Genomic DNA, 27,819 nt, shown 5'->3' on the forward strand with positions numbered 1-27,819 from the left:
AATTTGATGAACATTATATCATAATCTGAAATCTGTTTGCCAGGTGGCATCAGATGCACAAAAAAGCTGACAAGTAGACTTTAAGAGGAGTACCTTAGTCTAGTAAATGAAAAAGCACAGGGCAGAAACATTAATTTATAGTAAAAATCCACATCTGTCCTAATAAATGTTTTGTCAGTTTAAAATCTGGTTTTGAAGTCTCTGTCCTACTATAATAAAATCTATTAAAAATGTCCCAGGTCTCTTCCATGTATACTTTCAAGATCAGTGAACTAAGTGTACACAATAATGAAATGTGTTCTGTGTGAAATTCACCAGGCGGATTCTGCTTTCATTCCTGTACCACAGTTCACGTTCTCCTAATATACATTTTTTCTCTTATTTTCCTCCAGTTGAATTCCAGTCTCCCATCACAATGAAATTTTCATCTACCTTAACCATCTCAACTACTTCTTTTATCTCTTTCAATCTATTCACCAACAGCTTCGCCAGAAAGCATATACACTTCTTTTTGTTGGTCTTGGCTATGGTAATGTGTTTACTATGCTGTGCAGAGCAGTTGACCTACACAACTACTTTCTTGTTCATTATCAGACTTACTGCTGTATTACTCTTATTTAATTTTGTCTTACCCTGTAATCAACTAACCTACCAGAAACCCTGTTCTTCCTGCCACCACACCTCACTAGTTCCTACCACAACACTCTCCAAGCTATTCATCCTTCTGTATAAGTTCCATAACCCATCTGTGACAAAACTTCAAAATGCCATGACTGCTTTAGTGCAGAATTTATTCAAAATACCAGTTTCAGCAAACTATGTTGCCAGCTTTGGATCTTATGCACTACACTTCAAAGAACCACATACACGTGTACAATAATTTGTGTCGCATAATAAATAGGCATGCCAAGAATATGCATGGTGTACTACATCGGCATCTCAAAAGTAAAACACTCATTATATAATAATGTCATGACAGTGCACCAAACATACATGCTCACGCTCCCTTAAAAGCTGCAGGGGGTTGTATGCGGTTTTAATGTGAGCATGAGCAAGTATATTTGGTGCACTATGTATGATATGCTACTAAAGCATAAGATCCGAAGATGGCAACATTGTTTGCCGAAACTGATTAATCAGAATAAATGCTCTACTAAAGCGATTGTGGCATTTATGAAGTTTGTTATTTCCATTTTCATATCAATTCAGATCACCACCAGAATGAAATGATGTCAAGCACATACAACAGAGTGGAATGATGTCAAGCACATACAATATATTCCATGTTGCAGCCTGTAAAATGCTAAAACCTATTCCTCCCTCCTCCCCAAGAAAGTAACAAATGGTTCCAAAAGCTGTGAAAGTGTATGTATTTTTATGTATGTCAATCAGCATTACTAAAATTTTGTATCCTGAAGTATGTACTGGCCAGAAATTCTGCCTCATAATTTAATAGTTTCCTCAAGTGAATTTTCCTTTTGATACAATTAAAGATTTGTTTTTCATGATGATACCCCCTCCTGAGTAGTCTCCATGCAGAGGTCCAAATGGTTGACTATTTTATGTCTGGAGAATATTTTACCCATGAGCAGAGTTGCATGTTCTTGGGAACAAAAAGGAATGTAGGTTTCCCTTGATTTCAGCTGTTGACAGTACCAAAAATGCAAGGCTATGCTGGCTGATGTTACGAGGGCAGATCAGTTACTCACCCAGACTGTTGCCCCTTCAACTGCTTTAGAGCCTGCTCCACCTCTTCAGAAACTGTGTGTTTACCACAAGTTATTTAAACATTCAATACACTCGGGGAAGCTGAACTTCCACATAACTGAGTAAGCTAACAGCTAGTTCACAGCCAACAGCTTAACACTTAATCTTGCTAAAACTTGTATTATGCAATCCCAAACAAATAATGATGATTTACAGGTATCATAAGTTGGGATCAACTTACATAAATTGGGAGAGGTTACATGGGTGATGTTTCTTGGCATCCAGATGGATAACAAATTGAGATGGCACCATGACATTGATAAGTTTAGCAAAAACTTCAATTATGTTTGCTTTGTACTTAGAAATTTCTCTCATTGTGTTGATCTGCAGACAGGACTGCCTGCACACTATCATATTTTCATTGAATATGGTCTTATGACATAATCTTCTGGGGCAGTGCAACTCTCGAGTTTTACATGGTTCCTGCAAGGTAGAAGTATGGGCCCAATTCAGTTCTAGTAAAAATGGTGTCGAGACAGCAGAAAGTACTTCATGTTCTACATTTTGCGCAATGCGGGTCATTAATAATTGTTCAGTGTGACTTTCATACTAGGTATGGTGTGGATCCTCCTACAGTGTAGAGCATTAGATGATGGCATGAATAATTCCAAGAAGTAGGTCGTTTGAGTAAAGGCAAATCGCCGGGCCTCCCCAAGTATCTGATGATGTCAAACACATTTTCACACGGAGTCCACAGAAATCCATTTGCATCTCAACAGCTCAACTGATTCGAACAACTTCATTTACCATCAGGATAAGGCAACTCCACACTGGCATCTGGAAGTGCGGGAATTTTTAAATCAAAGGATTACTGAATGATGGATCAGTCGCACTGGACCAAATGATTCAACCTTACATTATTGGCCTCCAAGATCACCGGACACTCTGTTTAGTGCCCCCTTTACCATCAGCTATCAATGAACTGAGACACTGCATAACAGCAGCTGTGGAAGCTGTAATTCAAGACCTGCTTGCTCTAGTGTGGAAACAATTTGAATACTGCAATGACATATGCTGTACATCTCATTGGGGGCATAGTGAACACCTATGAAAAGGTACAAAAAAACTCTCTGGGTTTCCCATTCATCAAAAAACAAAATTTATTGTACGTTTTTAATAGTTTCAGAAATATAGATGTGCCAAATTGGATGATTCTTTTTTATACACGCTGTATTTATTCTGCAGATGCAGTTGATAACCAGATATCTTGCAGAAGCTTCTCCCTAGCCAATATTCTGAAGAAAATGTCTTTAACAGCTTGCCAGCAGACATCAGGCAGCAGCATGAAAATTCTTAAATGTTCTAACACAAAATAAACGAATACCTCATTAGCCACTCCTAGAATTTATCACAATAAAACATTGGAAAATATCAGATAGAAAACGACAACTGAAATGGATACATTACTACACACCACACAGAGAAGACACTGAATGGAAGACAAACACATTGAAAGAAGACTGCTAGATATGATCAGCTACTGAACTAAGTCCTTCATCAAATATAGACAAAACACACACATATTATTCTCACATTATAGTGGTACATAGTGCTTCCATGGGCAGAGTCTCTACCCTTGTGGAACAACACCTTCAGCCTATTAGGCATAACCAACCTTACTGTATACAACAGTTAATCATTCTCTCTATAAACTCTACACAGTTCCTGTTCCTTTATGAAACAACACCCTGCTTGTCACTGTCAATATCACCTCCCTCAACACTAACATTCCCAACGCACATGGTCTTACCACCACTGAACACTACTTTTCCCAACACCCACCTGATTCCAAACATGTAACCTCCTTCCTGGTCACCAAGACCATCTCTATACTCACCCACATTTACTTCTCCTTTAAAGACATCACCTAAAAAGGGCAAATCCATGGTACAGCAATGGGCACCTGCATGGCACCATACTATACCAACCCACTCATAGGTCATCTATGAAGAAGTCTTCCTAGCCTACCAAAATCCCAGAGCCTCACTTAGTTCAAACACACTCATTACATTTTCATAATCTCGAAGAAGGGTGAGGTTACTTTATGCACATGCCTCCAGAACCTCAACAACTTCACCCTCATTTGCTCATCTGGTACTCCTCAGCCCAACAATCCACCTTCCTTAACCTTGAGCTCCACCATATGAGATGACTACTTCAGTATCTCTATCCACGTCCAATATACCAACCACCAACAATACCTCCACTTTGACAGCTGCCGCTCATTCTACATCAATGACTCCCTTCCATACAGCCTAGTCACCAATCTTCAATGATGAGTAATCCAGAAACAGGCCTCTCAAGCCTTGTCTGCCCAGTCCTTACCACATACCCACTGACCTGCCACAAAGGACTGCCCTCCCTGTGACTCAGTATCAACTAGGACTGGAGCAGCTCAATCATGTTTTACACCAGGCTTTCAACTATGTCTTGTCATCTATGCCTACATCTTCACCCATACTCCACAAGCCACCTCATGGTGTGTGGTGCAGGGTACTTCTCATACCACTGTCACTTTCCCCTTTCCAGTCACAGTCGCAAACAGTTTGTGGGAAGAACAATTGCCGATAAGACTCCACGTGGGCTTGAATTTCCCCAATTTTATGTTCATGGTTGTCTTGTGAGATAGAAACATATTTGTTGACTCTTACAGAAACACATGCTCTCAGAACTTTTAACGACAAACCACACTGCACCACGAAATGAGAAGTATCCTCCCCACACCTTCCACACTGGCATTCTGCTTCCCATCCATGCTATACAATACTCTTGTCCTTATTCCACCCCTGCTCCTAACCCTTGGCCTGTGGTTTTCACCCATTTAATAGACACAGATGTGCGTCATGTAAAAGGCAGGGCCACCTGTGAAAACAGCCATGTGGTCTACCAACTTAGCTGCATGTACATGATGCCACAAGTTTCCCCAAGTGAAATTCCCTGATATTTCCCTGATTTCCAGATAAGTTTTACCATTTCTCTCTGGCAAATTTTGAGATCTCAAGAGTGAGTAAAGGCATAAGTTGACAAAAAAATGCAGGGGCTTCAGATCTCAAGAGTGTGTAAAGACATAAGTTGACAAAAAATGTAGGGACTTCTGTACTTCTAAAGATGTGAGTAAAAATTTTAAGTGCTAACATCAACATCTTTTGTAATGAAATGGTTTTAGATGGAGAAAGCAAGTCAAATGTGTTTCATTAAGACCACAGACATTATATTATTTCAATAAAATGACAGAAATTTGGTGACAAAAATATGCATTTCCTTGGAGTCGCAATACAGATTTAAAATACCTTCACTGATTTTAGAAATAACCTCAGAAAAAAAGTAGGTCTCTTGAAAGAAGGGTATAAGGCATGGAAGAGTTGTGTAAACCAACACTATAGGTGACCACCAATAAAATGTTGAGTCTACTATGTTTGTTATTGACTGTTATTGCCCACTGTGTTCTGTCCATTATTTTTGAGGTATTGTTTGTCCACCTGCTTGGCTGAGTGGTCATGTCTGCCTACCATGCAGCAGGGCTGGTTCGATTTCCAGCTGGGTTGGAGATTTTCTCTGCTCGTGTTCTGGGTAATTGTGTTGTCATCATCATTTCATGATTACTGACACACAAGTAGTCGAATGTGGCATCACCTGAATGAAGACTTACAACCCAGCGGCCAAATTTCCCCAGATGGGGTCTCACAGCCATCAATGCCACACGATCATTTCATTTTACAGGTATTGGGTGAGTTTTCTTTCGAGAAATATATGAGTACATATGTTACAAACCGCCAGTGACCACCACAATTTTCTGCTTATCATCCATACTTTCTAATATATAACTACTTTCCAAGTGCCAAAATGTACTAGAATAAATAAGATGTCTATAAAACGCACTCTGCAGTGTACTTGTGGTGACAGCCACAATTCCTGAAATACATTGCCCATGGCCTCTGTCCTGCCAAAGAGCACCACAGTCCTGGGTCCAAGGATAAACCACGAAAATCCGCCGCATTAAGCCACACACAAACAGACCCAGCCTGCAGGCAGATCGGTGAAACTAGATCTGAGGTCAGGGCCTGCACATTCGTGGAAAATGATGGGATTCAGATTGGCAGACCTGATCCTTTAAAGATACCTACAGAAATGGCCTGCAGTTTTGGCCCATCATGGAAGTGTACTCTAGTGGCCAGCTACCCATGTGTCACAGACACCATGCTGATGAAATGAGACTGCAGTGATCAATCTGTGCAACAGATAACTGGTGCCAATACTCTGAGAATCAATACTAATAAGGACAGGTAACAACTCACCATGAAAATGATGGCTGAGAGGCAGACAGGCACATAGAATAGACAATCACACTCTTACAACTAAAATTTTGACCATAGCCTTTGTCATAAAATGAGAGCATGCACACTTTCACATAATCACTCAGACACAATTCATGCCCACATGACTGCTGTCTCCATCTGCTGCGTCAGCAGTCTGAAAAATCAGACCCAAACAAACCACTGCTCATGCCTCCCTGCCTCTCACTGGCAGCTGCTAGGCTAGCAGCAATAAGAGGTGGCAGCACATACTGCGAGCAGAGGAGAATGGTAGGAAGGTGAGAAGCAGTAAGAATGAGGGAGTAGGGAAGTGGCCCATGTACTCAGCTGCAGCAAGCCAGCGGCAGTGCTCTCCCCCTGATATTCTCCTGATTTCTCTGACACATTTGATATTCCCTGATTTTCGAACTTGCAACCCTGACATACCATGCACAGTGTTCTACACGGGCAAGATCCACTAATAGTCTGTCTGTCCATATGAAAGCTCACAACCAAACTGTGGTAAGAGATAACTGGACCACCACTTGCTTGCTGAGCATGCCACCCAACATAGGGTGCTTGACTTTAACTATTGTTTCATAGACTGTGTCGTTATGTTACTTGCAATCAAAACCAGATTTTCTGAACTGCAGACATGGGAGCTCTCTCTGCAACATATTGTTCATTCCTCTAACCTCCATGGCCTGAATTTTCATTAGTCCTTGTCCTCCACCTTCCTCTTTCTCCTTCCCTATTCCCACTCCAGCTTCCCACATGCCTTCTACCATCCCCCCCCCCTCCCCCCCCCCCCACCCCGCCGCCAAAGTGAACACCTGTATAATCCTTCCCCTTTTCTGTTTCTCTCCTAACCCCGTTTCCCCCACAGCATAGTGTCTCATTCCTGCACCTAACTGCCTACTAATATGTTGTTACAACCATCTGTACCCCCACTAACCAAGCCGAATGAGATCACTGCTCACCACTGTCACAGTCAACCCTTAGCACTGGGAGACAAGAGTGGCCATGTGTGTGTGTGTGTGTGTGTGTGTGTGTGTGTGTGTGTGTGTGTGAGAGAGAGAGAGAGAGAGAGAGAGAGAGAGAGAGAGAGAGAGAGAGAGAGAGAGAGAGAGAGAGATCAGTACCTCCATTCACATCAAACATACTTTGACTAGGTGCAGTAAATTCAACATAACTCTAATATTTAAAATAAAGAGGTCCTTACTTTGCCACTCTATGGACAGCTGACAACTGTCCATGTAAACTTAAGTAAATGCTTTGTACAATGTGCAACCATACACCTTGCTGAGGTGTGGTGGTTTGCATGCCTGAACGAGACAAATAGCCATAGCTCAGGTGAAACCAAAAGGGAGGGCTACCTGTGGAGGGGACAGACAAACATGTATTTCCTGAAAAGGAGCAGCATCCTTTTCAGATTCAGCCTTGTATTATCAGTCAATATTGCCTTGCTTGCTTGTGTTCGCACTATGAATGGCTGAAAGCAAGGAGAAACTGCAGCTGTTATTTTTCTCACTGGCATGAAACTGTACTCTGTGGTTAAATGATTATGACATCTTGGGTTAAATATTTCAGAAGCAAAACAGTCCCTCATTCGATCTCTGGGCACGGACTAGTCGGGAGGATGTCATCATCAGGAAAAACAAAACAGGCATTCTAGTGGTCGGAGCTCTGATGCGAAAAGTTGGAGACCAAAGGACACATAATATTCAAGTCAATATGTCTTGAGGCCCCCCACATGAACCATGGACCTTGCCATTGGTGGGGAGGTTTGCGTGCCTCAGCGATACAGATAGCCGTACCATAGGTGCAACCACAATGGAGGGGTATCTGTTGATAGGGATCTGGCCTTGTAACATTAACCAAACGGCCTTGCTGTGCTGGTACTGAGAACGGCTGAAAGGAAGGGGAAACTACAGCCGTAATTTTTCCCGAGGACATGCAGCTTTACTGTATGATTAAATGATGATGGCGTCCTCTTGGGTAAAATATTCCGGAGGTAGAATAGTCCCCCATTTGGATCTCTGGGTTGGGACTACTCAGGAGTACATTGTTATCAGGAGAAAGAAAACTGGCGTTCTACGGGTCAGAGTGTGGAATGTCAGATCCCTTAATCGGGCATGTAGGTCCTAAAATTTAAAAATGGAAATGGGTATGTTAACGTTAGATATAGTGGGAAGTAGTAAAGTTCGGTGGCAGGAGGAACAAGACTTCTGGTCAGGTGAATACAGGGTTATAAATACAAAATGAAATAGGGGCAATGCAGGAGTAGGTTTAATAATTAATAGGAAAATAGGAATGCTGGTAAGCTACTACAAACAGCATAGTGAATACATTATTGTGGCCAAGATAGATACGAAGCCCACACCTACCACAGTAGTACAAGTTTATATGCCAACTAGCTCTGCAGACGATGAAGAAATTGATGAAATGTATGATGAGCCAAAAGAAATTATTCAGATAGTGAAGGGAGAAGAAAATTTAATAGTCATGGGTGACTGGAACTTGATAGTAGGAAAAGGAAGAGAAGGAAACGTAGTAGGTGAATATGGAATGGGAGTAAGGAATGAAAGAGGAAGCCGCCTGGTAGAATTTTGCACAGAGCGTAACTTAATCAAGCTAACACTTGGTTCAAGAATCATAAAAGAAGGTTGTATACATGGAAGAAGCCTGGAGATATTGGAAGGTCTCAGATAGATTATATAATGGTAAGACAGGGTTTCAGGAACCAGGTTTTAAATTGTGAGGCATTTCCATGGGCAGATGTGGACTCTGACCAGAATCTATTGGTTATGACCTGTAGATTAAAACTGAAGAAACTGTAAAAAGGTGGGAATTTGAGGAGATGGGAACTGGATAAACTGAAAGAACCAGAGGTTGTAGAGAGCTTAAGGGAGAGCATTAGGGAATGATTGACAAGAATGGGGGAAAGAAATACAGTAGAAGAATAATGGGTAGCTTTGAGAGATGAAATAGTGAAGGTAGCAGAGGATCAAGTAGGTAAAAAGACGAGGGCTAATAGAAATCCTTGGGTAACAGAAGAGATACTGAATTTAATTGATGAAAGGAGAAAATACAAAAATGCAGTAAATGAAGCAGGCAAAAAGGAATACAAACATCTCAAAAATGAGGTCAACAGGAAGTGCACAATGGCTAAGCAGGGATGGCTAGAGGACAAATGTAAGGATGTAGAGGTGCATATCACTAGGGGTAAGATAGATACTGCCTACAGGAAAATTAAAGAGACCTTTGGAGAAAAGAGAATCACTAGCATGAATATCAAGCGCTCGGATGGAAACCCAGTTCTAAGCAAAGAAGGGAAAGCAGAAAGGTGGAAGGATTATGTAGAAGGTCTACACAAGGGCTATGTTCCTGAGGACAATATTATACAGATGGAAGAGAATGTAGATGAAGATGAAATGGGAGATATGATACTGCGTGAAGAGTTTGACAGAGCACTGAAAGTCCAGAGTCGAAACAAGGCCCCAGGAGTAGACAACATTCCATTAGGACTACTCAGAACCTTGGGAGAGCCAGGCCTAACAAAACTCTAGTGAGCAAGATGTATGAGACAGGCGAAATACCCTCAGACTTCAAGAGGAATATAATAATTCCAATCCCAAAGAAAGCAGGTGTTGACAGATGTGAAAATTACAAACTATTAGTTTAATAAGCCACGGCTGCAAAATACTAACACGAATTCTTTACAGACGAATGGAAAAACTGGTAGAAACTGACCTTGGGGAAGATCAGTTTGGATTCCGTAGAAATGTTGGAGCACGTGAGGCAATACTGACCTTACGACTTATCTTAAAAAATAGATTAAGGAACGGCAAACCTACATTTCTAGCATTTGCAAACTTAGAGAAAGCTTTTGACAATGTTGACTGGAATACTCTCTTTCAAATTCTGAAGGTGGCAGGGGTAAAATACAGAGAGCGAAAGGCTATTTACAATTTATACAGAAACCAGATGGCAGGTATAAGATCGAGGGGCATGAAAGGGAAGCAGTGGTTGGGAAGGGAGTGAGACAGGGTTGTAGCCTATCCCTGGTGTTATTCAATCTGTATATTGAGCAAGCAGTAAAGGAAACGAAAGAAAAATTTGGAGTTGGAATTAAAATCCATGGAGAAGACATAAGAACTTTGAGGTTCGCCGATGACATTGTAATTCTGTCAGAGACAGCAAAGGACCTGGAAGAGCAGCTGAATGGAATGGACAGTTTCTTGAAATGAGGATATAAGATGAACATCAACAAAAGCAAAATGAGGATTATGGGATGTAGTCAAATTAAATCGGGTGATGCTGTAGGAATTAGAATAGGAAATGAGACGCTTAAAGTTGTAAATGAGATTTGCTATTTGGGGAGCAAAATAACTGATGATGGTCGAAGTAGAGAGGATATAAAATGTAGACTGGCTATGGCAAGGGAAGGGTTACCATGTAAGCAGGAGATCCCGGGTTCGAGTCCCGGTCGGGGCACACATTTTCAACATGTCCCCAATGAAGTACATCAACGCCTGTTTGCAGCTAGGGTGTTCATTTAATTATCATTTCATTTCTAGCAAAGCTGCATGGTCATCCACGGTAACTGTTCTTTCGGGAACAGATACTACCGTCGTATACAGTTTAAAAAAATAAAAAATGGCTTCCCAGCCATTGACCTTCTCGTGCGAACGTACACGCTATGCCCGAACTCGTACGGGACTTGGTAGATTAATCTGCCACGAGTAATGAGTATGATGGGCAAACATCTATTAGGCGCACTACGAATGTAGTGGTGTGGACATGTTGGGAATGTGGATCTCATAGGGAGCGTGCAAGGGATAAGTCCCTGCAGACGCACTATCCTCTGTGCCCGCAGTGGCTCAGATGGATGGAGTGTCTGCCATGTAAGCAGGAGATCCCGGGATCGAGTCCCGGTCGGGGCACATATTTTCAACATGTCCCCAATGAAGTACATCAACGCCTGTTTACAGCTAGGGTGTCCATTTAATTATCATTTCGTTTCTGAAAAAGAGAAATTTGTTAACATCGAGCACAGGTTTAAGTGTCAGGAAGTCATTTGAATGGAGTGTAGCCATGTATGGAAGTGAAACGTGGACGATAAATAGTTTAGACAAGAAGAGAATAGAAGCTTTTCGAATGTGGTGCTACAGAACGAAAGCTGAAGATTACATGGGTAGATCATGTAAATAATGAGGAGGTACTGAATAGAATTGGAGAGAAGAGAAATTTGTGGCACAACTTGACTAGAAGAAGGGATCAGTTGGTAGGGCATATTCTGAGGAATCAAGGGATCACCAATTTAGTATTGGTGGGCAGCGTGGAGGGTAAAAATCGTAGAGGGAGACCAAGAGATGAATACACTAAACAGATTCAGAATGAAGTAGGTTGCAGTAGGTACTGGGAGATGAAGAAGCTTGCACAGAATAGAGTAGCATGGAGAGTTGCATCAAATCAGTCTCTGGACTGAAGTCCACAACAACAACAACATGTCTTTAAGAAATTGTGTCTAACAATTAACTAGTAAAGGGCCTCATACTACTCTTTAAGGGTACTGGATGGCTTTTCTAGAATCACAGGGAATGAAACCACACCGTAAAACCTGGTCTGTTGCAGGCAATAATTGGCTGGGGCTGCTGTCTTTTTTATCTCCTTGTGCAAATCAAATGAAAGCAAACAGGTCAGAGTATGGAATGTTAGATCTCTTAATCAAGTATGCAGGTTACAAAATTTTAAAAGAGAAATGGATAAGTTGAAGTTAGATTTTGTGGAATTTAGTGAAGTTCATTGGCTGGATGAGGAGGACTTGTGTTTCTTCCTGAAACATTTCTGCTTATGCAGGGCCTCTTTCCAGCTTCTCTTTTCTCCCACAGTCTATCATTCAACATCTCGTCCCATTGCAATCCTCTTCGGTTCTCATCATCCTTCACCTGGTCTCTCTGTCTCATTCATGGTGTTACAATTTATCTTCGTCTAGGTTCTGTTCATTTTGGGGCTCTTCTTGAAAGTCTTTCTTGTCCTATTCTTTTAATGTGGCCAAACCATTTAAACCTACATATCTCCATAGTTTCTTTTAGGGGCTTTATCTGCAGGGTGTTTCGTACTGTTTCATTCCTTACTGTGTCCCTTCTTCTTGTCTTACCCAGGATCCCTCATAGAAATCACATCTCCATTGCTTGTATTATGCTCAAGTCTTTCTTCATCTAAGTCCAACATTCTTATCTATAGGTTAAAATTGACAGGTAATATGACTTGTATATCCTGATTTTTTTCTTTGGCAAATATTTTTCAATTTTTAATTATGTCTAGTAGACAATAATAAAATTTCAAATAATTTTCTAGTCTCTTTGAAATTTCATCCTTAATGTTTCCTTTCTTGGTTCATCTACTTCCTAATTACTTGAAAGGATCTACATCTTTAGTAATTTTTCTATTACAGCTTACATGGTCCTTCATTTTTTTCATTTTTCCTGCTCATTTTCATTACTTTATTTCCAAGCCAGCTGCTTCGATTACTCTCTCTCAGGTCTGCTCATTTTCTTCCCACATCAATTCATACCATCCATTGCTGACATTTGACGAACTTTTCCTGTGATGTTTTCATGACTATACTAAAAAGCACTGGTGACAGCACACTTCCTTGCTGAACTCCTCTGTGCGTTCTAAACTATTCCGATTTCTTACCATCTTTTATAAAACAATTCAAGCCTTTTTTGTACACGTTTCTGATAATCAGTTGCGTATCATATTCCTGATTTCCTGTAAAATTATCTTTTCATAGACCTTCATGCAGTGGCATAGTAGTTCTATTGCTTTGTAATTCTCACTGAGCACCTTGTTACCCTCTTTAAAGATAGGTACAATAATTGCCTTTGTCTAATCATCAGGAATCTTTCCATGTGTCCATAATATCTCATTATTCTATACAGCCATCGAATTCTGAAGGTCCCATGGCTTTGATCATTCCCATTGTGATGTCGTCTACTCCATGGTCTTTGCCATTTTCCATTTCTAATACAGCTTTCTCTACATCCAACATCTGCAAATCATCTCTTTCTATTTCCTCTGTGATGGTGTTACTTCTTTTATGTCCCTCTGTCTCATCACATGTATTTGATTCATCCTTTCTTTGTACAGTTTTTGTAAACATTCTTTGCATGCTTTTAAAGCATCTTCTTCCTCACACTGCTTTTCCTTCTTTGTTGATGACTTTTGCAATACTTTCTTTTTGCTTTCTTTTGTTGCCTAATATGTGTTCAGTGCTGCCGCAAGTATCCCCAAGTGAAATTCCCCTGATTTCCAGACATTTTTCCCTGACAAATTTTGAGGTCTCAAGAGTAAGTAAAGACATAAGTTGACAATCCATCTTTGCAGCTGCACTACAAGAATAATAGTGCCAAACAAGGAAATACCTAAATAAAACTTGGAAGCAGACAGTGTTTCCTAATACGAGCAAAAATCTTAAGTATTAGCATGAACATCTTTTGTAATGAACTGTTTTTAGACAGAGAAAATGTGCCAAATAGCATGTGTGTTTCATTAAGATCAATGAAGGTGGGGAAGAGGTGTGTAAACCAACAATATCTACATCTACATCAACATTTATACTCCGCAAGCCACCCAACGATGTGTGGCGGAGGGCACTTTATGTGCAACTGTCATTACCTCCCTTTCCTGTTCCAGTCGCGTACAATTCACAGAAAGAACGAGTGCCAGAAAGCCTCCGTGCGTGCTTGAATCTCTCTAATTTTACATTTGTGATCTCCTCAGGAGGTATAAGTAGGGGGAAGCAATATATTCGATACCACATCCAGAAACGCACCCTCTCGAAACCTGGACAGCAAGCTACACTACGATGCAGAGCACCTCTCTTGCAGAGTCTGCCACTTGAGTTTGCTAAACATCTCTGTAACGCTATCACGCTTACCAAATAACCCCGTGACGAAACGCGCCGCTCTTCTTTGGATCTTTTCTATCTCCTCAGTCAACCCGACCTGGTACGGATCCCACACTGATGACCAATACTCAAGTATAGGTCGAACAAGTGTTTTGTAAGCCACCTCCTTTGTTGATAGACTACATTTTCTAAGGACTCTCCCAATGAATCTCAACCTGGCACCTGCCTTACCAACAATTAATTTTATATGATCATTCCACTTCAAATCGTTCCGCACGCATACTCCCAGATATTTTACAGAAGTAACTGCTACCAGTGTTTGTTCTGCTATCATACAATCATACAATAAAGGATCCCTCTTCCTATGTATTCGCAGTACACTACATTTGTCTATGTTAAGGGTCAGTTGCCACTCCCTGCATCAAGTGCCTATCCGCTGCAGATCTTCCTGCACTTTGCTGCAATTTTCTAATGCTGCAACTTCTCTGTATACTACAGCATCATCTCTGTAAAGCTGCATGGAACTTCCGACACTATCTACTAGGTCATTTATATATATTGTGAAAACCAATGGTCCCATAACACTCCCCTGTGGCACGCCAGAGATTACTTTAACGTCTGTAGACGTTTCTCCATTGATAACAACATGCTGTGTTCTGTTTACTAAAAACTATTCAATCCAGACACACAGCCAGTCTGATATTCCTTAGTCTGATATTCCTTAGGCTCTTACTTTGTTTATCATGTTACAGTGCAGAACTGTATCGAACGCCTTTTAGGAGTCAAGGAAAATGGCATCTACCTGGGAGCGTGTATCTAATATTTTCTGGGTCTCATGAACAAATAAAGCGAGTTGGGTCTCACACGATCGCTGTTTCCGGAATCCATGTTGATTCCTACAGAGTAGATTCTGAGTTTCCAGAAATGACATGATACGTGAGCAAAAAACATGTTCTAAAATTCTACAACAGATCGATGTCAGAGATATAGATCTATAGTTTTGCGCATTTGCTCGACAACCCTTCTAGAAGACTGGGACTACCTGAGCTCTTTTCCAATCATTTGGAACCTTCTGTTCCTCTAGAGACTTGCGGTACATGGCTGTTAGAAGGGGGGCAAGTTCTTTCGCGTACTCTGTGTAGAATCTAATTGGTATCCCGTCAGGTCCAGTGGACTTTCCTCTGTTGAGTGACTTCAGTTGCTTTTCTATTCCTTGACACTTATTTCGATGTCAGCCATTTTTTCATTTGTGTGAGGATTTAGAGAAGGAACTGCAGTGTGGTCTTCCTCTGTGAAACAGCTTTGGAAAAAGGTATTTAGTATTTCAGCTTTACGCATGTCATCCTCTGTTTCAATGCCATCATCACCCCAGAGTGTCTGGATGTGCTGTTTCGAACCACTTACTGATTTTACGTAAGATCAGAATTTCCTAGGATTTTCTATCAAGTTGATACATATAATTTTACTTTCGAATTCACTGAACGCATCAACATAGCCCTCCTTATGCTAACTTTGACATCATTTAGCTTCTGTTTGTCTGAGAGGTTTTGGCTGCGTTTAAACTTGCAGTGAAGCTCTCTTTGCTTCGTAGTAGTTTCCTAACTTTGTTTTTGAACCATGGTGGGTTTATCCTGTCCCTCACAGTTTTACTCGGCACGTACCTCTCTACAACGCATTTTACGAATGCCTTGAACGTTTTCCATAAACACTCAACATTGTCAGTGTCGGAACAGAAATTTTCGTTTTGATCTGTTAGGTAGTCTGAAATCTGCCTTCTATTACTCTTGCTAAACAGATAAACCTTCCTCCTTTTTTTATATTCCTATTTACTTCTGTATTCAGGGATGCTGCAACGGCCTTATGATCACTGATTCCCTGTTCTGCACTTACAGAGTCGAAAAGTTCGGGTCTGTTTGTTATCAGTAGGTCCAAGATGTTGTCTCCACGAGTCGGTTCTCCGTTTAATTGCTCGAGGTAATTTTCGGATAGTGCACTCAGTATAATGTCACTCAATGCTCTGTCCCTACCACCCATCCTAAACATCTGAGTGTCCCAGTCTATATCTGGTAAATTGAAATCTCCACCTAAGACTATAACATGCTGAGAAAATTTATGTGATATGTATTGCAGATTTTCTCTCAATTGTTCTGCCACTAATGATGCTGACTCGGGAGATCGGTAAGAGGAGCCAATTATTAACCTAGCTTGGTTGTTGAGTGTAACTTCCACCCATAATAATTCACAAGAACTATCCACTTCTACTTCACTACAGGATAAACTACTGCTAACAGCGACAAACACGCCACCACCAGTTGCATGCAACCTATCCTTTCTAAACACCATCTGTGCCTTTGTAAAAGTTTCGGCAGAATTTATCTCTGGCTTCAGCCAGCTTTCCGTACCTATAACAATATCAGCTTCGGTGCTTTCTAACAGTGCTTGAAGTTCTGGTACTTTACCAAAGCAGCTTCAACAGTTTACAATTACAGTACCGATTGCTGCTTGGTCCCCGCATGTCCTGACTTTGCTCCGCACCCTTTGAGGCTGTTGCCCTTTCTGTACTTGCCCGAGGCCATCTAACCTAAAAAACTGCCCAGTCCACGCCACACAACCCCTGCTACCCGTGTAGCCGCCTGCTGTGTGTAGTGGACTCCCGACCTATCCAGCAGAACCCGAAACCCCACCACCCTATGGCGCAAGTCAAGGAATCTGCAGCCCACATGGTCGCAGAACCATCTTAGCCTGTGATTCAGACCCTCCACTCAGCTCTGTACTAAAGGTCCATAGTCAGTCCTGTCGACGATGCTGCAGATGGTGAGCTCTGCTTTCATCCCGCTAGCGAGACTGGCAGTCTTCACCAAATCAGATAGTCGCCGCAACACACATCATTGGTGCCTACATGAGCGACCACCTGCAGATGGGTGCACCCTGCACCCTTCATGGCATCCAGAAGAACCCTTTCCACATCTGGAATGACTCCTCCCGGTATGCGTACGAAGTGCACATTGGTTTTCTTCCCCTCTTTTGCTGCCATGTCCCTAAGGGGCTCCATTACGTGCCTGATGTTGGGAGCTCCCAACTACCAATAAGCCCACCCTCTGCGACCGCCCGGATCTTGCAGACTGAGGGGCAACCTCTGGAACAGGACAAGCAGCCATGTCGAAGATCAGTATCAGCCGGAGACAGAGCCTGAAACCGGTTCATCAGACAAACTGGATAGGCCTTCCGAACAAATCTACAGAGAGAACAAACAATTCGACACAAAATTTAAATGGTTATTAAAATACAAGATTGCCTAGTAAATGCAGTAATGCTGTTACTTGCGCACTGCTGACACACTGCTCAGTGGCAAAAGGAGGCTACGCGATTTTACACTATTCAGGTACTAAAATGCAATGTTACAACTCTCAAATACTATATTACACCTGAAATTTATGAATTAAACAATGCAAGTAACCAAAAACATGCAAAGAAATTAAGAATTAAACTATGTAACAAATAAGTGAGCTAAGAGTATACGACTTGCTGCTGGCAGCTGCTTGACTACCAATAAAATGTTGGTTCTGCAATGTTCATTACTGTCGATTATTACCCACTGTGTTATACCTATTATTTTACAACTTTTATGTGATTTTTCTTTCAAGAAATATTTGAGTGTATGGTGTACAAACTGTCAGCAACTGCCACAATTTTCTTCTTCTTTCATCCATACTTTCTAATATATAAACTACTTTCAAAGCGCCAAAATGTACTAGAAGAAATAAAATGTCTGTAAAATGCTACACCTTGCAATGTACTTCCGGTGAGATAGTCACAATTTCTGGAATCCATCGCCTGTGGCCTCTGGGCTACTGAGGAACACTGCAGTCCTGGGTCCATGGATTAACCATGAAAATCCACTACATTACGCCACACACAAACAGACCTGGCCCAAGGGCTGATTAGTGAAACTAGATCTGAGGGGCATGACCTGCACATTAGCGGGAAAGGAAGGGCTTCAGATCGACAGGCCCAATCCGTTAGATATGCGCAGAAATGGTCTTCAGTTCTGGCCTGTCGTGGAAATCCACAGGAGTCAGAGACAGCATGTTGATGAAATGGGACCGTGGTGATCAATCCGTGCAATGGATAACTTGTGCAAATACTCTCAGAGAATCAGATCCAAACAAACCACTCCTCTGGCCTCCCAGCATCTCGTGATCAGCTGCTAGGCTAGAGGCGACAAGTGGTGGCAGCACTGACTGCAAGCTGAGGTGAATGGTAGGAAGGGAAGAGGCAGTAGTAATGAGAGAGCTTCCTTAATATTTCCCTGATCTCTCTGACACATTTGAAATTTCTCCTGTCATACTTAAAAATCTCTTTGAATTTTTGCCAAGACATCATTTTAGCCAATGCTATCATTTTCCTTGCTGCTCTGCTTAGCTGTTTCCATTTGTGTTTATCATATTCCATTCCAGTTTTGAACCATTCTTTCTCTTCTTAGATGCTTCTGCAATTCTCTCTTTCCACCACTGGGTTTCTTTGTGTCTGACTTTCCTTGATGTCCTTCCACATGGTCTTCTAGACAGGTGAACAGAAGGTTATAAATATGAACTCAAATAGGAGTACTGCAGGAGTAGGTCTAATAATGAATAAGAAAGAAAGAATATGGAAAAGCTACTATGATCTACATAGTGAACATATTATCATAGTATCCAAGATAGACATGAAGCCAACACCCGCCACAGTGGTACAAGTTTATATAGCAACTAGCTCCACAGGTGAAGAAAAGATTGAAAGAATGTATAATCAGATAAAAGAAGTTATTCAGATAGTTAAGGAAATGGAAAATTTAATTGTGATGGGAGACCCGATCTCGACAGCAGGAAAAGGAAGAGAAGGAAAAATAGTAGGAGAATATGGACTGGGAAAAAGGAATGAAGGAGGAAGCTGCCTGATAGGATTTTGCACAGAAAATAATTTAATCATTGTGAACACTTGGTTTAAGTATCGTGAAAGAAAGTTGTACACATGGAAGTGACCAGGAGCACTTGAAGAGTTCAGATGTATTGTATAACAGTATAACAGAGATTTCAGAACCAGATTTTAAATTGTGAGATTTCTGAGGGCAGATTAGACTCTGACCATAGATTATAGGTTATGAACTGCATGTTAAAACTGAAGAAACTGCAAAACAGTAGAAAATTAAGGAGATGGGACCTGGATAGCTTGAAAAAAACTAGAGGTTGTTGAGTGTTTCAATGGGAGCATTAGGTTAACAATAGATTTAAACAGGAAAGGAATACAGTAGAAAAATAGTAGATATCTATGAGATGTGAAATAGTAAACACAGCAGAGGACCAAACATTTAATAAGACAAGGACTAGCAGAAATCCTTGGAATCACAGGAGATACTGGTTTTAAATGGTGAAAGAACAAAATATAAAAATTCAACAAAAGAAGCAGGCAAAAGGGGATACAGAAGTCTAAAAAAATTGTATTGATAGAAAGTACAAAATGGCTAAGCACAAATATTTAGAGGACCAGTGCAAGGCTATAGAAGCATGCATAACTAGGGGAAAGACAGACACTGCGAATAGAAAAAAATTAAAGAGGTCTTTGCAGAAAAGAGAAGCAGCTGTACGAAAGTCAAGAGTTCAGTTGGAAAAGCAACATTAAGCAAAGAAGAGGCAAGTGAAAGAGGGAAGGAATATGTAGAGGGGCTAAACAAGGAAAATGAAGTTGATAGGTACATTACAAAAAGGGAAGAGGAAGGATATGAAAATGATATGGAAGATGTGATAGTGTGAGAAGCATTTGACAGAGCACTTAAAGATTTAAGTTGAAAAAGGGCCCCTGGAGTAGATGACATTCCCTCAGAACTACTGATATCTTTGGGAGAGCCAATCATGGCGGAAGTATTCCATTTGATGGGCAAGGTGTATGAGGCAGGCAAATTATTCTCAGACTTCAAGGGTAATGTAATAATTCCATTTTCAGAGAAAGGTGAAGAAAAATGTGAATACTACTGACCTATCAGTTTAGTATGTCATGTATGCAGAATACTTACATGAATTATTTAAAGGAGAATGGAGAAACAAGTAGAATCTGACATCAGGGAAGATGAGTTTGGGTTCTGGACAAATGTATGGACACATGAGGCAATACTGACACAACAATTTATATATTACAAGGTATGTTAAAATAAAGCAAATATACATTTACAATCGGTAGTTTGAAAATTGATATTTTGAAAACACTACAAGAAAATAGTGAGCTGAACACACTAAAATTGTGCAAAATAGTTTGTCCATTATGAAAAAGTGGTCAAATGTGAAGTGCAATAACAGCAAGACCAAGTGCAAAATCAGAAAACCTGTGAAAGAAACGCAAGCTTTGTGCACGAAAACACATTTCAAGTATTTTAACCGCTGACAGTGGAAATGCAACATATAGTTCGCATGAACGATGGGAAAAGCAAAAAGGCACTGCGAATAAGGTAGAAGAAAATTAATTGGATATATATATATATACACACACACACACACACAAGTGTTTAGTAAAACAATACAAAATGATTCCCACATTGTGAACTCCAATAACACCAAACTGTTGGCGCTTTCAGACACCCATGGTCATGGACTTGCAAGTAAGCTAAGAAACAACTAAAACATATTTGTGTGGTATAGTGAAACCGGGAGCCTCACTTGACGAATTTAAAAAAATGAATGCATCCGCAGAGGTAAAAAATCTGCACGATAAAGACTTTGTTGTACTTCTGAGAGGAGCGAACGACATCTACAAAAATGAAACAGTGATTGCTAAGTGCGACCTTAAAACAGTGTCTGAGAAACCTCACTCATACAAATGTAGTAATGGTCAATATTCCACATCATTTTGATCTTGTAATATGGTCATGTGTTTCAAAAAGGAATATAAAGTGCCAACAATCAGTTTGCAAAAATTTGCAGACATTTTAAAAATATTAAATGTGTTGATACGAGCAATATTGGACATACAACATGGACTTCACTTTAATTGCTCAGAGAAAGTATATCTGAAAAACCAGATAACCAAGGAAATAAAAAAGTACCAAAATAAATTCAAAATCAAAATGATAATTGCATCGCCCTCACCAGGCTCAAAAACAAAAGCACTTCAAGAAGAGGTAAAAGCGTTAGAACCATCATCAGCACCAGCAAAGCACATAAATAAAGACAAAGTGTTAACAGAAAGAACAGTGGACAGCAATTTGAACGACAAGAGAACTACAGTTCCTCATCATCCAAATATTATTTTAGACGAACACAAGAAAAATGAGAACACTCCAAGCAGTATTAAGTACATTAACAGCAGCACCAATAGCACCAACAAGCAACTCACCACAACCCAATGTACAGGTGCATACCGAGAGGTGCAGGATACCTGTCCTTCTCAAGGATTTTTGGTATCTCACAAGGACACAGGAATGAATATGACAGCACAGTTCTCATCTTAGTCACCTGCAGATTTTAAGCCTAAATATTCAGTGCCTTATAAATAAATCACTAGAACCTGAAGTAGCAATGAATGGTGCAAACACTGACCGCATGTGCATCATGGAGCACTGGTGCAAAAGTTTTGAACTAAGTAGCATTAATATTCATCCATATAAGTTGGCAAGTCAGTACTGTAGAAAAAAATGCCAAAAACGGAAGTGTATGTGTCTTTACTAAATCAAGTATCAGGAACAAAAGAAGCTGTGAAGCTGAATCATTGAGTGTGGAAAATCCTTTTGGAGCAGCAGCTATAACTATCCTGTGCAAGCTTCTTCATCTCCCAGTACCTACTGCAACCTACATCCTTCTGAATCTGCTTAGTGTATTCATCCCTTGGTCTCCCTCTACGATTTTTACCCTCCACGGTGCCCTCCAATGATAAATTTGTGATCCCTTGATGCCTCAAAACATGTCCTACCAACCGATCCCTTCTTCTAGTCAAGTTGTGCCACAAACTTCTCTTCTCCCCAATCCTATTCAATACCTCCTCATTAGTTACGTGATCTACCCACCTTATCTTCAGCATTCTTCTGTAGCACCACATTTCGAAAGCTTCTATTCTCTTCTTGTCCAAACTAGTTATCGTCCATGTTTCACTTCCATACATGGCTACACTCCATACAAATACTTTCAGAAACGACTTCCTGACACTTAAATCTATACTCGATGTTAACAAATTTCTCTTCCTCAGAAACGCTTTCCTTGCCATTGCCAGTCTACATTTAATATCCTCTCTACTTCGACCATTATCAGTTATTTTACTCCCTAAATAGCAAAACTCCTTTACTACTTTAAGTGTCTCATTTCCTAATCTAATTCCCTCAGCATCACCCGACTTAATTTGACTACATTCCATTATCCTCGTTTTGCTTTTGTTGATGTTCATCTTATATCCTCCTTTCAAGACACTGTCCATTCCGTTCAACTGCTCTTCTCAAGTCCTTTGCTGTCTCTGACAGAATTACAATGTCATCGGCGAACCTCAAAGTTTTTACTTCTTGTCCATGAATTTTAATACCTACTCCGAATTTTTCTTTTGTTTCCTTTACTGCTTGCTCAATATACAGATTGAATAACATCGGGGAGAGGCTACAACCCTGTCTCACTCCTTTCCCAACCACTGCTTCCCTTTCATGCCCTATGACTCTTATAACTACCATCTGGTTTCTGTACAAATTGTAAATAGCCTTTCGCTCCCTGTATTTTACCCCTGCCACCTTTATAATTTGAAAGAGAGTATTCCAGTTAACATTGTCAAAAGCTTTCTCTAAGTCTACAAATGCTAGAAACGTAGGTTTGCCTTTTCTTAATCTTTCTTCTAAGATAAGTCGTAAGGTCAGTATTGCCTCACGTGTTCCAACATTTCTACGGAATCCAAACTGATCTTCCCCGAGGTCGGCTTCTACCAGTTTTTCCATCCGTCTGTAAAGAATTCGCGTTAGTATTTTGCAGCTGTGACTTATTAAACTGATAGTTCGGTAATTTTCACATCTGTCAACACCTGCTTTCTTTGGGATTGGAATTATTATATTCTTCTTGAAGTCTGAGGGTATTTGGCCTGTCTCATACATCGTGCTCACCAGATGGTAGAGTTTTGTCATGACAGGCTCTCCCGAGGCCATCAGTAGTTCTAATGGAATGTTGTCTACTCCCGGGGGCTTGTTTCGACTCAGGTCTTTCAGTGCTCTGTCAAACTCTTCACGCAGTATCTTATCTCCCATTTTGTCTTCATCTACATCCTCTTCCATTTCCATAATATTGTCCTTAAGTACATCGTCCTTGTATTAACCATCTATATACTCCTTCCACCTTTCTGCCATCCCTTCTTTGCTTAGAACTGGGCTGCCATCTGAGCTCTTGATATTCATACAAGTAGTTCTCTTCTCCTCAAAGGTCTCTTTAATTTTCCTGTAGGCAGTATCTATCTTACCCCTAGTGAGACAAGCCTCTACATCCTTACATTTGTCCTCTAGCCATCCCTGTTTAGCCATTTTGCACTTCCTGTCGATGTCATTTTTGAAACGTTTGTATTCCTTTTTGCCTGCTTCATTTACAGCATTTTTATATTTTCTCCTTTCATCAATTAAATTCAATATTTCTTCTGTTACCCAAGGATTTCTATTAGCCCTCGTCTTTTTACCTACTTGATCGTCTGCTGCCTTCACTACTTCATCCCTCAGAGCTACCCATTCTTCTTCTACTGTATTTCTTTCCCCCATTCCTGTCAATTGTTCCCTTATGCTCTCCCTGAAACTCTGTACAACCTCTGGTTCTTTCAGTTTATCCAGGTCCCATCTCCTTAAATTCACACCTTTTTGCAGTTTCTTCAGTTTCAATCTGCAGTTCATAACCAATAGATTGTGGTCAGAATCCACATCTGCCCCAGGAAATGTCTTACAATTTAAAATCTGGTTCCTAAATCTCTGTCTTACCATTATATAATCTATCTGATACCTTTTAGTATCTCCAGGATTCTTCCAGGTATACAACCTCCTTTTATGATTCTTGAACCAAGTGTTAGCTATGATTAAGTTATGCTCTGTGCAAAATTCAACAAGGCGGCTTCCTCTTTCATTCCTTCCCCCCAATCTATATTCACCTATTATGTTTCCTTCTCTCCTTTTTCCTACTGATGAATTCCAGTCACCCATGACTATTAAATTTTGGTCTCCCTTCACTACCTAAATAATTTCTTTTATCTCGTCATACATTTCATCTATTTCTTCATCATCTGCAGAGCTAGTTGGCATATAAACTTGTACTACTGTAGTAGGCATGGGCTTTGTGTCTATCTTGGCCACAATAATGCGTTCACTATGCTGTTTGTAGTAGCTAACCCGCACTCCTATTTTACTATTCATTATTAAACCTACTCCTGCATTACCCCTATTTGATTTTGTATTTATAACCCTCTAATCACCTGACCAAAAGTCTTGTTCCTCCTGCCACCGAACTTCACTAATGCCCACTATATCTAACTTTAATCTATCCATTTCCCTTTTTAAATTTTCTAACCCACCTACCCGATTAAGAGATCTGACATTCCATGCTCCGATCCGTAGAACGCCAGTTTTCTTTCTCCTGATAATGACGTCCTCCTGAGTAGTCCCCGCCCGGAGATCCGAATGGAGGACTATTTTACCTCCGGAATATTTTACCCAAGAGGACGCCATCATCATTTAATCATACAGTAAAGCTGCATGTCCTCGGGAAAAATTACATCCGTAGTTTCCCCTTGCTTTCACACGTTTGCAGTACCAGCACAGCAAGGTCGTTTTGGTTAAGGTTACAAGGCCAGATCAGTCAATCATCCAGATTGTTGCCCCTGCAACTACTGAAATGGCTGCTGCCCCTCAACACAGAAAATGCCAATAATAAAAAACAAGATTTGCCAAATTACATCAACAATTATTTCATAAATGCAACAACTTCATTAAGCTCAAAATTTACAAATCAAGAAAAACCAGATTTCCAAAAGCTGCTTGTAGCATGAGGATAGATCCAACAGATGAACATAAAGTGTTCAAAGTACTAAAAAGCTTGAAACCTTAAAATGTCAGCAGGAGTAGATGAGGTGCCTGTTTATATGATAACAATGACAGCTGCACAAATCACAAGGCCCTTAGGATACTTAGCCAACATATCACTTAGTGAAGGAGTGTTTTCAGAAAGGACAAAAATGTCAAACGTGAAGCCATTATTCAAAAACGGCGACAAGCATAAAATAGAAAACTATCGGCCAATATCCCTCCTTCTGGCATTTTCAAAAAAAAAATAGAAAAATTAATGCAGCACAGAATCAACAAATATCTAAATGATCATAAGTTACTAAATAGAAATCAGCATGGCTTCCAGGTAGGTAAAAATACAGGAACAGCACTAATGTGCTACACTGAACAAATAGTCAAAAATCTAGAAAAAGACAGTAATATAGTAGGAATAAATTTAAATCTATCCACAGCATATGACAGTGTAAATCATGGCATTCTTTTAGAAAAACTGGAAGCATTAGGTATTCATGCGACAGGGAAAAAGTGGTTTGAATCATACCTACAAAACAGAACACACATTGTAGGACTGATGTCAGATTACTACAACAACAAAATAAATTTAGTATCACATGCAAAAAAAGTGGAAACAGAAGTGCTGCAAGGCAGTATTCTAGGTCCCTTATTGTTCCTTGTCTACATAAATGACTTTCACACCTCAGATGGAGCAGCAAAGGCCATAGTATTCACAGATGACACTAGTGCGATAATAGGCACACCAAAGCAAATGCTGCAAATAACTACTGATCAAGCAATAAAGAATGTGCACACTTGGTTTGATGCAAATTGGTTGACATTAAAAGCAAATAAAACAAATTATATGCAGTTTGGGAAAATATGTCAAAATTAAGTCTTGATTTGTGTTGGGTTACAAGGCCATAGACAGAGTGGCATCAACAAAATTTCTGGGGATTCATGTAGACGTAAATCTTAATTTTAGTGACCATGTAGTGAAACTTGTGAAGAAACTTAACTCAGCCTTATAATTATTGCAAATGTTTGCACTGCAGAAGGTGCCAGAATGACATATTTTGGCTATTTTCAATCTCTTGCAACATACGGAATAATATTTTGGGCTTCCACCACTTGCTGTCTAAAACAAATCTTTCTGTTACAGAAGAGGGCTATCCGAATAACAACACACAGCCATCCACAGATACAATGCAAACCCTTATTCAACAAGCTTAAAGTTCTAACAATATCTACCTTGTCCGTAGAAGAGACCAAATAGCAAGGTCATCGGTCTCATCGGATTAGGGAAGGATGGGAAAGGAAGTCGGCTGTGGCCTGTCAAAGGAACCATCCCGGCATTTGCCTGAAGCGATTTAGGGAAATCACAGAAAACCTGAATCAAGATGGCCGGACGCAGGATTGAACTGTCATCCTCCCGAATGCGAGTCCAGTGTGGTAACCACTGCACCTGCTCGCTCGGTTGCAGAAATGAAAAAGTTCTCTGGGTGGCAGCCAAAATTCAAAAGCCTGGCAGAATTGTCTTTCCGGTTGATTCCTTCAACCAAGTCTAAGGTTCTCACCCAGCTACAGGGTAATGTAAAACAGGGCCTCTGAAAGCCTGAGTGATAGAATAAATGATTATATGTTCCAGTTTGTATGGGCAATTTTGGAGTGAAAGATGTTATACCACACAGAAATATATGTCAGTATACAGTAGATATCTAACAATGATTGCCTCTGTGAGGAGGAAAGCAATTTTTGGGGAATAAGAAATAGAAATCATTGCCCATAAGAGAATATACAATCGCACCACCCCTTATAAATCACTTGCAGGAAAAGTTAGATCATTTGTCAGAATCAGATTGAAGCCCTTTGTATTCAGTATTAGCACAATTTGCATTGTTGTTTGAGGAGAGGCAATATTTGGCAGCTAGTGAGTTAACATATCATGAGATTCAGGTTGGAAAAACCAGACCAAAAGCATAAAAACCCTGTCAAATCCCATACCACTTGCAGTCAGTTGTGGAGGAGAGTACTCAGCAGCAGCTGAAAGCTGGGTTCATACAACCCTCCAACACCTGGGCCTCATCTACAGTAATTGTTCCCAAAAAATGAGTTAACAGTGAGAAATCCAATCACCTACTTGTTAAAATGGGGACAGTAAATAAAGTCACAAACACCTGATACATATCTTCTGCCTTGTATGGATGAAACATTGGATTCGTTATTGAACAGCAAATATTTTACCACCCTCAGAGTTTTTGAGGATGCCTTCTGGTTTAAGATATGTGCCCACCAAATTTCAGCAATTTGTATAGTTGTTGTTCAGGGTTGGAAGCCAATATGTGCTGTGCTTCTTTAGATGATATTATTCAGGGTGTCTACGTGGACAAGGAGAAAAAATTCCTGGATTTCCCGGTTAAAACTACACTTTCTCCGTGTTGAGTGACCGTATACTATTCCTTGGCACTGTAAAACTCATCTATACTTTGAATGTTTATGGTTTTATATACCGAAGTAGAATTTCCCGCCACTTTAGAAAACGAAACTCGGGGGACAGGGGGGCACGTTTAGAAACACCTTTGATGTGCAGCAATATGTACGCTGCACATCTTCGTATTATGAAGGTACAAATTCGAATTCCACCAAATAGCGCATGTTCCTTTTCGAAGCATTGAAATCGAGATTGCAATGCACTTTTGTAAGCCTCTCATAACTCATCGTCACGTGATCTCGCCAGCTGATGACAGCATAGGGCAAGTGATGTAGTCAGCCAATAGCAAGATCACTCTTAAGTAGTAAAACACAAATAAGAAAAGTTAATG

General features: G+C 40.4%; 1 protein-coding gene across 1 annotated transcript in view; it reads right to left on the reverse strand.

Annotated features, from left to right (window-relative positions):
• The window catches only part of LOC124616243 (snRNA-activating protein complex subunit 3-like), a 152,483-nt gene that overhangs the window by 110,693 nt on the left and 13,971 nt on the right, over positions 1 to 27,819 (reverse strand). The window lies entirely within an intron of this gene.

This window comes from Schistocerca americana, chromosome 5, assembly GCF_021461395.2.
Source record: "Schistocerca americana isolate TAMUIC-IGC-003095 chromosome 5, iqSchAmer2.1, whole genome shotgun sequence".
Lineage (NCBI taxonomy): Eukaryota > Metazoa > Arthropoda > Insecta > Orthoptera > Acrididae > Schistocerca > Schistocerca americana.